The sequence below is a fragment of the Carcharhinus amblyrhynchos genome, chromosome 13, assembly GCF_965287045.1.
Source record: "Carcharhinus amblyrhynchos chromosome 13, sCarAmb.v2.hapA, whole genome shotgun sequence".
NCBI lineage: Eukaryota > Metazoa > Chordata > Chondrichthyes > Carcharhiniformes > Carcharhinidae > Carcharhinus > Carcharhinus amblyrhynchos.
In genome coordinates this window covers 74262508-74275588 of record NC_137336.1, presented here as the reverse complement: position 1 = coordinate 74275588, position 13081 = coordinate 74262508, and the positions used below count along the sequence as shown (strand labels likewise).

At 40.7% G+C, this 13081-nt stretch overlaps 1 non-coding gene across 1 annotated transcript; it reads right to left on the bottom strand.

Annotated features, from left to right (window-relative positions):
• Positions 1-12606: 12606 nt before the first annotated feature.
• LOC145352059 (U2 spliceosomal RNA) lies at positions 12607-12800 on the bottom strand. The gene has a single exon (XR_013888509.1). It is a non-coding gene; the product is annotated as a U2 spliceosomal RNA (small nuclear RNA).
• Positions 12801-13081: the final 281 nt, after the last annotated feature.

Below are 13081 nucleotides of genomic sequence, written 5' to 3'. Positions count from 1 at the left end.
CTTGAGGCCAAAGCAACGACGGATATGGGGGACATTGAATTTGATGATCAGTCATGATCGAAGTGAATGATGGAGTGGTATCGGAGGCTGAATGGCCGAATCCTGCTTCTATTTTTGTTTCTAGGTGAGCTCTGTACAGTCTTTAGTTCCCAAACGATTGGGAGACCATGACGACTACCGTGAAGTCGCTGTCTGATCACATTAAAGCCCTCATAAATAGGCCATTCTCCAAGTACACTACATCAATGTGTCAAACAAAAGGGTAAAATCTGGAACGTGTGTGGTTCAAACCCTGCTAGAAATAGAGGCTAATTGAAATTCCTGCACCATTCTGCACACAACACTTGATGGAAAGTTGAGAGATTCAGAAACAGTGTAGAAATTGATTAATGTTACATTTTCATTCCAAAGGCAGTATTACGTAGAAATTACTGAAACTGGAAATGTTCCCCTTACAGAATTGAACTTTGAATGGAAATTTGAAAGGGTTTTAGGGGTGGGGAGTGTTCCAATTGATAGAATGCTTTAAGTTTTGTCGACAAATACACTGAAAGGCAAACATGTCGACACCAAAAGGACACTAGGTTAAGTTGAATATCAATTGAACCAATGGTGAACTTGGAGAAACATACTATTCGAAGGCATTGCTTTAGGATCTGAAGTGAACAACCTGAAAGTGTGGCGGAACCAAATTCCATCAGCAGTAATTTGAAAAAAAGAAAACAACAGTATGGAAATTTGCAAAATAATGGTGTGGAAATGAGGAATTGAAATTTTCTGAGCTAACCTTGCTTGGGCATGGACATGGCTGATGAAATGGCCAGTTGCAGATTCACACAATTCTTTATTTGTTTTCATTCAATTAATTACTTGACCGAATTTCCAGAGCAACACGCAGGAGTTCAAAACATCTGAAGGGAGACTCTGTCATGAAGGATTTAATTACCCAGTGGTCAGCTGGAGTGAATGCCCTGTCTGAAACAATAGGAGATCAACCGAAGGGAATCAGGGTGTTGACGGGAACATTTCTACTGCTGTTTAGTTCAGCCTGCTGTTATGACAATGTAATCATATTTATGCAGTCTCTGAGTTAGGGAACAGTAAGTAAGTCTCAGCATCTCGTGCATTCCCTCCACTGGGAATTAAAGCAAGTCTTTGTTCACACTTGCAAATAAAGTTCAATAAATTTGCAAAATCCGTATCTCCCTGGAGATCCTCGAGTGTATAAAGTTCATGCACAGTTGTGACTTTCATTCAGACTTTAATTCGGAGACATTGCTGCACAAAGGGACTGACTCAATTCACATAGAAAATGCATCAAGCAATTGAATTGGTCAGGAAAATATTCTATCTGGTCCTTGCCATAGTTGGTGTTCCCGGTAAGCGTCTAAAACCAAATGTGTTTAGTGCATCTGTGCATGAGGTTGTTAAGGTTATTATTATGTGAATGTTAATGTTTAATTGGATCGAATTGTCATCGCTTCAATAATATTGCTGCATAAATTTCTTGATATTTCTCTGTGTTACTGGTGAGGCCACACCTAGACTACTGTGTACAATCTGGTTCCCTTGTTTAGGAAAGAATATATTAGCTTTGGAGGGGGTACAAAGAAGGTTCACCAGGTTGATTCCGGAGATGAGGGGGTTAGCTTATGTGGAGAGATTGAACAGACTGGCTCTGTACTCATTAGAGTTTAGAAGGATGAGAAGGTATTATCTTATAGAGAGATATAAGGTAATGAAGGGGCTAGACAGGGTAGAGGCCACGACTTCACTTACAAGGGAGAAAGAAACTGCGAGCATAGCCTCAAAATATGGGGGAGTCAATTTAGAACAGGGTTGAGGAGGAACTTCTTCTCCCAGAGGGTAGTGAATCTTTGGAATTCTCTCCCCAGTGAAGCAGGAGAGGCTACCTCGTTAAATGTGTTTAAGTCAAAGATAGGCTTTTAACCAATAAGGAAATTAAGGGTTATGGGGAGAGGGTGGATAAGTGGAACTGAAACGAGTCTCAGATCAGCCAGGATCTTATTAAATGGCAGAGCAGGCTCGAGGGACTAGATGGCCTACTCCTGTTGCCATTTCTTATGTTCTTATGTTAATATTCTGTTGCACCGAGTGCTGTTGGCTCACAGATGTTCTTTATAAGGTTATTGCATTGCTCTCAATATTCTGAGCTGTTGAGTCAAACAACAGAGCAGGAAACTCATAAGAATGAATTATTCTGGTTACTTGCCAGTGTAGCATTACACTGTGTGTGGTGAATTATTGGAGCGGAGCATTTTACACCACAGAGCGCTGGTTACAATGCATTACTATTGTTCACCCATCCACATTTCAACTCTTTTAAACTGTATAATTGTAAACAATTCAATTATGTGAAACATGAACCTGTTCTGTGCAAATGACAACACTTCTGCTTTCATTTAATTCTCATCTCAATATTTGCTGTACTGTCGTTCAAAATATGTGCACTTGCACCAGAGATTTAACATTCTTGAAATTTGAAAGTGAGAAACCCGTACAGAATATTAATCCTGTTTCATCACAATATAATCTAATATAAGTCAATTTCTTATAATGGCCTTGCTGTAGAAAGTCACCCATGTTCTTTGAACACAAGAAATAATCTCATTAAACCGCATTCTAAATATAAATCATTAAAGTATTTACGTTGCCAGTAGCATTATCACGGGGAACGGCTTTAAATAAATTGACTCTACTAAATGACAGATTGTATCGAGTCTGGGGTAAGATGGATTAGTTTGGTAGCGGTACCTGGAAATTTGCTGCCTGTGGGTAGTTGATGTCATAGTCGAGATTAAGTAATCTAAACTCTGATCTTAACCCTCAATTTTCTGATGCTGAATTCCATGATGTATGTGCTCAGAAGCGGATGAGTAACTTCCAACCTGTTTTTTCTGTCTGATCTGTTGTTCAGTTAACGTTGCGGCAATCTTGATTCTGTCCCGTGGAAATTGTGGCCTCTCCATCTGCATCACTCGATACCTGATGGCAATGGCGACTGCGGATCTCATGGTCATTATTATTGAGGTCATTTTGAAGCGAATCAATGCATATTATTTCGGAACAAATTTCCTGAGAATCACCCCGGTGTGCAGTGTTCGTTATGTTATGTTACGTGCTGCCACAGACTGTTCTGTCTGGTTCACCGTCACATTCACTTTTGATCGATTTGTTGCCATTTGTTGTCAAAAGTTAAAATCAAGATATTGCACCAAGAAAATTGCATCAATAGTCTTAGCGACAAGCGGCACATTGCTCTGTTTGAAAAACGTTCCCATCTACTTTAGATTTGAACCTAGAAGGATTGTTGACAATGTTCCCTGGCGCTGTGATAACAAGCGGAGCTATTTTACTGACCCCAGGTGGATTGGGTTCAGAAATTTTGAAAAAGTTTTAACCCCACTGATACCATTCGGGATAATTCTTTTGCTTAATGCTCTGACAGTCAGACACATTCTAATGGCCAGCCAATTACGTAAGGGACTGAAGGGTCAGAACATGGTAGAAAATCACAGTGACCCAGAGATAAGGAGCAGAAAAAAGTCTATAATTTTACTCTTCACCATATCTGGCAGCTTCATACTCCTGTGGACGGTGTATGTTTTATATTTTTTTGGTATTTTTAATTACTTTGATGATTATTCTTATTACAATTTTGAAACTGTCGCATATATGCTGCGGAATTTCAATTGCTGCACAAACACGTTTGTTTATATGGCAACTCAATCCAAATTCAGAGAGGAGCTGAAGCGCATGGTGAAATATCCGGTCTCATTCATGCAAAAATTAATTAACAAACAAAAAGACTGAAAGAGCTCAATGATCAATAGTTATGGTGCAAGAGGCGTCAATGAAACAACTGAAAGGAAAGTATCTGAATGATTAAAAATTGGTCATTACTGAACCAAGCGAGGTCGGGACAGAATAAAGTTAACCACAGCATCTCATACACCAAACAACAAGAAATAAAGAAATGCAGTAGGCTTTCAAAGGACTATGAATAAATTAACATAAGAAATCAGGCATAAGAATGCATAGTAGGATAAATGTGTGAAAAAATGTTTGTATGATCTGTGAATATGCAAGTGGAGTTACACGTAATATAGGGTAGCGGTACAATGGCAAAAGATGGCATGCAGATTCCCAGATATACATAAAATTAAAGTTAATTGGGCAAGACAGCCGAGAAGAAAGATTGAGAGCTGAACATTTGGCAGAGCTGATTTTAACGTGTAATGAAGACAGACTGAACATGAATAGAGGACAAGAAAACATCAGATACAGTCTCACCTATTGAATTCTCAGTTCCTTACATCTTCCCAGAAAGACCAGAAAAGCACTTCTTACAAAGCCAAAATAAAACTAATCCGAAGATGAATGGATTTCATTTTGGTAATATATTCATCAGTTTTTCATTTATCTATCTCTCTCTCTCTTGATTTGCTCACTATATGTGCCTTTTCATTCAGACATTATCAGAATAAATCAAATTTCCTTTTCTTTCTCAAATTATGCTTCACTCTTGAGGTCCCCACTCACCCTGCCTTGATTTCTCTCATTCTCAAAAAAAAAGATTCACTTACCTCAAGCATTCACTCCACCACCCTGCCACTAAATTTCCATCTTCCCACTCTCTCATTGTCTCACTATCTATACTTTCAATATAATTGCCTGTTTTGTTTTCTTTTAGTTATTTGTCTTCTCTGCCTCTAAATGCGTATCCTGCCATGATTTTTCATCTATTCCAAGCGTCAAGTCCTATCCCTATATGGTTATTCCTTCTGTTTTTTTTTCTCCATCACTTTCTCTATTCCACTCTTTCTCTCATGTACAAGCACTCATGCACTCGCTCTCTCTCCCTCTTTCTTCTTGTCTGTTTGCCTGCATTGTATAGGATTTGGAATGCACTCCACCAAAGGAGGTTTCAAAAGTGAGCTGGACACATTATTGGAACTGATGAACTTAAGGGGCTATGGAGATAGCACTGGAGAATGGGAATAGCTTTTGGCAGCCGGTGCAAATACGATGGACTGAGCAGTCTGTGCTGAAAAATTATCTGATTCTAAGAATCCAAGACTTGTCAGCCTGCAGAGACAACAATCTGCTGAATGGCACTTCCCCACTGATTGTAATTTTCCTGAGTTCCCCCTTCCTCACTATTTCTTTATTTTTGGTTCTGGTGAAGGTACATTCAATATTCCTCTTCACTTCATCCATCAGTCGCTCCTTTCACTTAGCAATTACTCTGACGCACATTCTATAGGGCCATTGCTCTTTTTAAATTCTTATTTAAATATAAACTCTGACTTATTATTTACGTTACTGGCCACCTTTCACTCATAATTTAGTTTTCCCCATTATCAGTCCGTTTGATAATTCTTTATTAAAAACATTCTTTCTAACATTCTAGTCTGCCACTCGCATTTGCACAATTACGTATTCTGTAATTTTAATATTGCTTGAACTTTTTCATTTGAACACAAATGATGCTCCACTTGGATTTTTAATGTCCGTCGCAACTTGTTTCTTTGAGTATTCTGAAATCTTGGATTGCATATTTGCCACTTAACTTCTGGTGATCCATATCTTCAGAATGTTTGCCAGTTCACTTTAGTAAGCACCGGCTTCATGTCCGCATAGTTTCTCATATTAACGTTTAAAATTTAAGTCCCTGTCATATCTTTTTCTTACTCAAACTCCAATCTAGTGGAACATTGGCTATGAAGTAGAACATTAAATCAATCTAATTATACAATGCCAGATAGTGTATAGCCTGTCATGTGCTTGTCTATAGACGTGCAGTGCAAAGGAACTACCGTGAAAATAAGTCCACGAACTATTCATCTTCGTTGCCTTTGCTCAACAGATTTTGAAAAACGTAATAGAGAGTAACATTCTCCATGGTTATTCTGGTATCTTTCTGACATGTTCCCATTTTATATCTGTTTAACCTTACCCTACAGAATCGTTATAATTCGGCAGCCTGTAAACCACTCCCACAATTGGCTTCTTGGCTTCATAATTTCTCATCTCAACGCAATATTCTTCCACATCCTGATTTCTTCAGTTTAGGTCTCCCTCTCTCAGAAGTGTTGCCATAACTAATGAACAGAGCGACCTATTTTTTAACATCGTAACCTGCCAAAATGTCTTTCATATTCAGGACCCGTTTGTGTCATCCTGTAGGAATATGTCAGTAATAACTATCCTGTCGTACTTACGAATTTCCATTTGCTACCAGTTTGGCTGCTTTGGTTTGAATATTGGTTTCCATTGAGATGTAACACTTAGATTTCGTGGCTTCTGTAGTATTTATTTTTAACTACTGATTTACTGTTATATCACAAATCCCTATCTCTTCCTGTAACGGTCAGTTCATCATTTCGAATATTTGAGTGGCCACACTGAACCCTTGTCCCTTGTTGCAGAGAACATTGATAATCCCACTCAATGTGACCTTATAGCACGTTCTTATGTGCTTCCCCCTACTGGAGTAGCACGCTGTACCACAGTGTCAATCAGCTCAGCGACACTGCAGCCCCCCATTATTATCCAAACCAGCTTAAAGAACTTCAAACACTTGAGACAAATTACAGGCGTTAGTTGCTCAGAGAATGACTCAATCTATACGTTCTGAACAAAGCGAGACTAAGTATAGCATGAACAGTTCAATTCAGTAAACCTAATTAACTATCTCAGTCCATGCATATTTCTATCCCCATACTTAGCCATGGATGAGACATAGTACTTAAATGACACTTACGGCTAAAGTTGAAACAAAATAAGCAATGCTACTTTTTAAAATATATCTTTCAGTTTTGTTTTTCTCTTCTCCCTATCTTCCATACACTGTTTGCTGTCAGATTCAGTTTTCTGTGCCAATCCATCTATATAATAATGCAGCCTGACCCCTCTCGGGCATCTCAGAATGCATATCAATTACACCCCATCTGATTAACTCTTTCTGTTCGCCCCCCCCCCCCGTTTGGTTTTATTCGTGATTCATGGCAACTACAAAAACAATTCCATCATGATGACTTCTACTTTTGCTCTTTGTCTAGATGGCTGTTCGTTCACTATTAAGTGTGTTATTTTTCACTCTATGACCTCTATTTTGTTGTTAATTTAGAAGTATTTCAAGGCAATCGGTATACGCTGTACACCTTAGCTGAGACCCTTACTGCCGCACTGTGACATTTTCTCAACTGAGATTCATTGCCCGACTCGTTTTGTTAACTCGGGCTAAACTTCCTTATTTTCCATTCTGTTAGTTGATTCTCCCAGTGCATCGACTTTGGAAGGATTGCCTCAACGTGGCGAGGCGATGGCCAAGTAGTATTATTTTGAGTCTGTTATTCCAGAAGCTCAGCTAATGGTCAGGGAAGGCAGAACTGTATCGTAACAATGTCAGTGGGTGTAATTTGAATACAATAAAAAAATCTTGATTTAAGATGAATTACGAATGAACATGAAACAATATCTGATTGTTGGGAAAAGACAGTCTAGTTCACTAACGTCCCTCAGAGAAGGAAATCTGCTGTCCTTACCTGATTTGGCCTACACGTAACTCCAGAGCTGAACAATACTGACTTTCAAATGTTCCCAGGCAACTAGGGATGAGTAATACATGCTGGACAGCCAGCAGCACCCCATGCCGCACGAATGGATAAAATAAAAGTCAAAGGTTTTCTCTTGGATTTAAATCACCGTTCCACTACTTTGGATCCCTCTAGTTATTTTATTCTTCTAGAGAATCTGAGAGATGGTAATAACAATTGTGTCTAAACAAAACAGCCCTTCCCTGCTGATCACATAGTATTTCTATTTGGATCAAATCCCTGATTTATCTCACCTTTGTTATTTGTAAAAGGATTTGAGCTGTTAAGGAACCAAAAACGGGGATTTGCACGTGGGGAAAGAGATGTGCCTGACAGACTAAATGAATATACTGCAACTGTTTTTACTGAGGTTGAAGATACTCTCCAGGCCATGGTGACTCAACTCTGATGCCGGAGTTGAGGGGGTTGAGCTATGAGGAGAGGCTGAATAAACTAGGCTTGTACTCGTTATAGTTTAGAAGAATGAGGGGAGATCTCATTGAGACGTATAAGATGATGAATGGGATGGATAGGATAGAGGTGGAGAGACTCTTCCCGCTCAGAAAGGACAGTAGGACTAGGGGGCACAGCCTCAAGATAAAGGGGGGGCGGTTTAGAACGGAGTTGAGGAGGAACTTCTTCACTCAAAGGGTGGTGAATCTCTGGAATTCTCTGCCCGTTGAAGTGGTGGAGGCTGCCTCGCTAAATATTTTTAAGACGCGGGTTGATGGGTTCTTGATAAGAGAGGGGATTAAGGGTTATGGGGAGAGGTAGGGAAAGTGGAACTGAGCCACGACAGATCAGCCATGATCTTATTGAATGGCGGGGCAGGCTCGAAGGGCTAGATGGCCTACTCCTGCTCCTGTTTCTTATGTTCTTATGTTCTTATGGTGACATATGAAAAGATGTAGTAATTTCAAATTTATCTTGATAAGATATTGGATACTCTGTCTGCGACTGAAGTTGGCAAAATGACGAAGCCAAATGAGTTGCACCCAAGGATTAGTTGGCAGTGTGGCACAGCATTAACTCCGGGAACCTGTATTCAGTTCAGGCCTTGCGTGATGTCTGTGTGGATTGTTCACGTTTCCCTCATTTCTACCTGGGTTTCCTCTAGGTATTCTGGTTTCCTCCCACAAAGATGTGCAGGTTACGTTGACTAGCCATGCTGAATTGCCACTCAGTGTCTAAAGATGTGTATGTTTGGGGGATTGAACACAGAAACATCGAAAATAGGAGCAGGACAATACCATTTGTGTTGGCAAGTGTGAGGTGGTCCACTTTGGTAGGAAGAATGGTAGGAAGGACTATTACTTACGTGGCGAAAAACTGCAGCAGGCGACGGTGCAGAGGGACCTCGGGGTCCTTGTGCATGAGTCGCAAAAACCCAGCTTGCAGGTGCAGCAGGTGGTCAGGAAGGCGAATGGGATGCTGGCCTTCATAGCGAGGGGGATTGAATATAAAAGTAGGGAGGTCTTGCTGCAGGTGTATAGGGCATTGGTGAGGCTGCAGCTGGGGTACTGTGTGCAGTTTTGGGCACCGCACCTGCGCAAAGATATTTTGGCCTTGGAGGGAGTGCAGAGGAGGTTTACTAGGCTGATGCCGGAGGTGAGTGGGTTGAGCTATGAGGAGAGGCTGAATAAACTAGGCTTGTACTCGTTAGAGTTTAGAAGAATGAGGGGAGATCTCATTGAGACGTATAAGATGATGAATGGGATGGATAGGATAGAGGTGGAGAGACTCTTCCCGCTCAGAAAGGACAGTAGGACTAGGGGGCACAGCCTCAAGATAGAAGGGGGGCGGTTTAGAACGGAGTTGAGGAGGAACTTCTTCACTCAAAGGGTGGTGAATCTCTGGAATTCTCTGCCCGTTGAAGTGGTGGAGGCTACCTCGCTAAATATTTTTAAGACGCGGGTTGATGGGTTTTTGATAAGAGAGGGGATTAAGGGTTATGGGGAGAGGGCGGGAAAGTGGAACTGAGCCACGACAGATCAGCCATGATCTTATTGAATGGCGGGGCAGGCTTGAAGGGCTAGATGGCCTACTCCTGCTCCTATTTCTTATGTTCTTATGTTCTTATTTGGCCCTTCAAGCTTGCTGCAACTTTACTTAAGGTCATGGTTGATCATCCAACTCAATAACCTAATCCTGCTTTTTCCCATAACGTTTGATCCCCTTTCCCCAACTGATACATCCAGCTGCCTCTTAAATGCATTCAATGTTTTGGCTTTAAATACTTCCTTTGGTAATGAATTGGTGTGAAAACATGTCTCCAACTTTCCGTCCTAAATCGTCTACCTTGAATCCTCAGACTGTGCCCTGGTTCCGGACGCCCCGCTCACCCCCCACCCACCCCCTCACCCCCCACCACCATCAGGAACACCCTCCCTGCGTTTAATTCATCCACAACTCTTTTATAAGTCTCCATGAGATGCCCCTCTCAATCGTCAGAACTCCAGCGAAAACATTCCTAACCTAGTTAATCTCTCCTCGTGCATCTGTCCCGTCATCCCTGGAATCTGTGTGGTAAACATTCATTGCACTCTTTCGAGGGCAAGAACATCCTTCCTCAGAAAAGGAGACCAAAACGGCACATAAAACTATGGCCTTGTATAATTGCAACAACACATACTTGCTCCTGTACTGGAAGCCTCTGGAATGAAGTCCAACATGCTGCCTGCCTTATTTACAGCCTGCTGTATCTGCACGCTTGCCTTCAGTGAGTGATGCACAAGGACCCCCAGGCCCCAACTGCACACTCCCCTCTCCCAATTTAGTCAGTCAGGTAGTAACCTGCCTTCTTGTTTTTGCTTCCAAAGTGAATAACCTTACACATATTCAAATTACACTGCATCTTCCATTGATTAGCCCACTCTCCCAATCTGTCGAGGTCATTCTGAAGTATACCTGTAACCTCCTCACAGTTCACCCTCCCACCCAACTTGGTATCATCTGCAAACTTTGAGATGCTACATTTTGTTCCCTCATCCAAATCATTTGTATACATTGTTAATAGTTGAAGTTGCAGTCCCGATCCCTGTGGCACTAATTACTTCCAGCCAACTTAAAAAGCACACATTAATTCCTACACCTTGTTTCATCTCTGCCAACCAGTTCTCTATCCATCTCAATACACTTCCTCAAGTCTCAGGCACTTTAATCTTGCACAATAATCTTTTGTTAATTTTCCTGGTCTATAATTCATTTTTCTTTCCTCTTTACCTGCCTTTTTGAACATTAGAGTGACATTCACTACCGTCCAAGAGGACTGTTCCAGAGTCTATAGAATCCTGGAAGATGGTCACCAGTGCTTCCACTATTTCAAGAGCCAATTTCTTAAGTATTCTGGGATGTAGGTTATCAGGCCTGGGAAATTATCCGCTTTCATTCTCATCAACATTCCCAGTATCGTTCCTCTACTAATATTAATCTACCTCAGTTCTTCGCTCTCACTGAATCTTGCTTTCTCCAACATTTCTGGAATCTCTTTTGTGAAGACAAACCAAAGTATGCATTCAGTTGTTTGGCCTTTTCTTTGTTCCATTTTACAGATTCCCCAGTTTCTGTCTGTAGGAAATCTACATTTGTTTTCACTAACCTCTTTCTCTTCACCTATCTATAGTAACTCTTCGTGTAAGTTTTTCTATGTTCCCTGCAACTTTACTTCTGTACTGTACTTTCTCCATCTTAATCAATACCTTGGTTCTTCTTTGCTGAATTCTAAACTGTTCCCAGTCCTGAGACCTGTTTTTTTTTCTGGACAATCTGTATCCTTCTTCCTAAGATTGAATACTCTCTAATTTCCTTTGCCAAACCATTAATAAGTCTTCTTTCCCATTTCACTTTTGTGCCAGAAAAGAATAAACAGTTCCTGCAGTTCCCCCATGGGTTGCTTGAATGTTCACCATTGTCTATCCACTTTAACTAACTGACCCAATCTATCAATGACAACTGATGCCTCATATCCACATAGTTTCCTTTATCAAGATTCAGCACTCTAGTCCCTAAATCAATTACTTCACTCTCCACCAAAAAAGAAAACCACGTTATGGTCGCTCATCCCCAAACGGTCTTGAACAGCTAAATTTACATGATTCCCTTTTCATTGTGCAGTGCCCAGTCTAAAATGGCCCACTCTCTAGTTGGTTCCTCCACATATTGGTCAATAAAAAATATTCCATATACACTCCAAAAAATCCTCCTCTACAGTATTGTGGCTAATTTGATTTACCCGATCTATGTGCACAATTAAATCACCCATGAGCACTGATATTCTTTTATCACACACATGACTAATTTCATTTTTAATGCCATTCTTAACATCACTTCTGCAGTTTGGGGGTATATATATATATATATATATATATATGACACCCACTAATGTTTCTTGTCCCTTAGTATTTCTCAACTTGACTGATACAGACTCCACATTGTCAACGCCAATATCCTTCCCCACTATTATGTTAATTTTCTCTTTAACTAGTAGTGCCACTCCACCACTTTTTCTTTTATGCCAGTCTGTCCTAAATATAGGATATTGTGGGACATTGCATCCCACTCCTGATCACCCTGTAGCCATGTGTCCATCATCCCAATTGTATTGCACCTGTTCATATCTTTTTGCATGATTAGTTTATTCGCTTTATTGCAAATTGTCCATGCATTAAGGTACAGAGCCTTTAAGCTTTTTTTTAACACTGTTTGCGTTAATCCCAGCATTTTTCTCTGTAGCTCTGTTTGAACTTTGTCCTTGGTTTATCTCCCTATTATTTTTTATACTCCCTTTTCTACCTTCTGTTTTGTCCTTGCTCCCTCTTTCTCTGACTTCTTACATATGTTCCCATCCCCTTGACATGTTTTTTTTTAAACTTTATTCCAATCCAATCAAGTCAAATTAAAACCAATTCAGAGTCCCAACAAGTTGGGACATTCCTGATCCAAGCTGACAAGACAGGGCTCTCACCTCCTGTCTTGGGCTTGATCTACATGATCCAAGCTGACTGGAGTAGGTGTAGCTCCTCCTCCAGGGCTTGATCTTATTTGCATCTTAGCCAAATGGCCGAGATGCCGCTTTAAAAAATTGCTTCAAATGAAGCTGAAATGTAACCTAATGACTTCAACCAAGTGCAGCATGTCAATACTACACTTGATCTTAGCCAAAAGGCCGAGAATAGGGAAAGTACTGTTCCCTTTGTGTTACTCCCTACCGGTCTGGCAAACACTCTCCCGAGGAAATCAGCCCCAGTCCTGCCTAGGCGTAACCGGTGCATTTTGTAGAGGGCCTACCTCCCCCAGAACCAGTCCTAATGCCCCACGAATCCGAAACCCTGTCCTGACACTCTTCAGCCACGTATTTTTCTGATATATTTTGTCATTTATACTCTGAATAATACGTGGCACTGGTAATCCTGAAATCATGACCTTTGTAGTCCGATTTCTTAACTTTCTTCTTAGCTCCC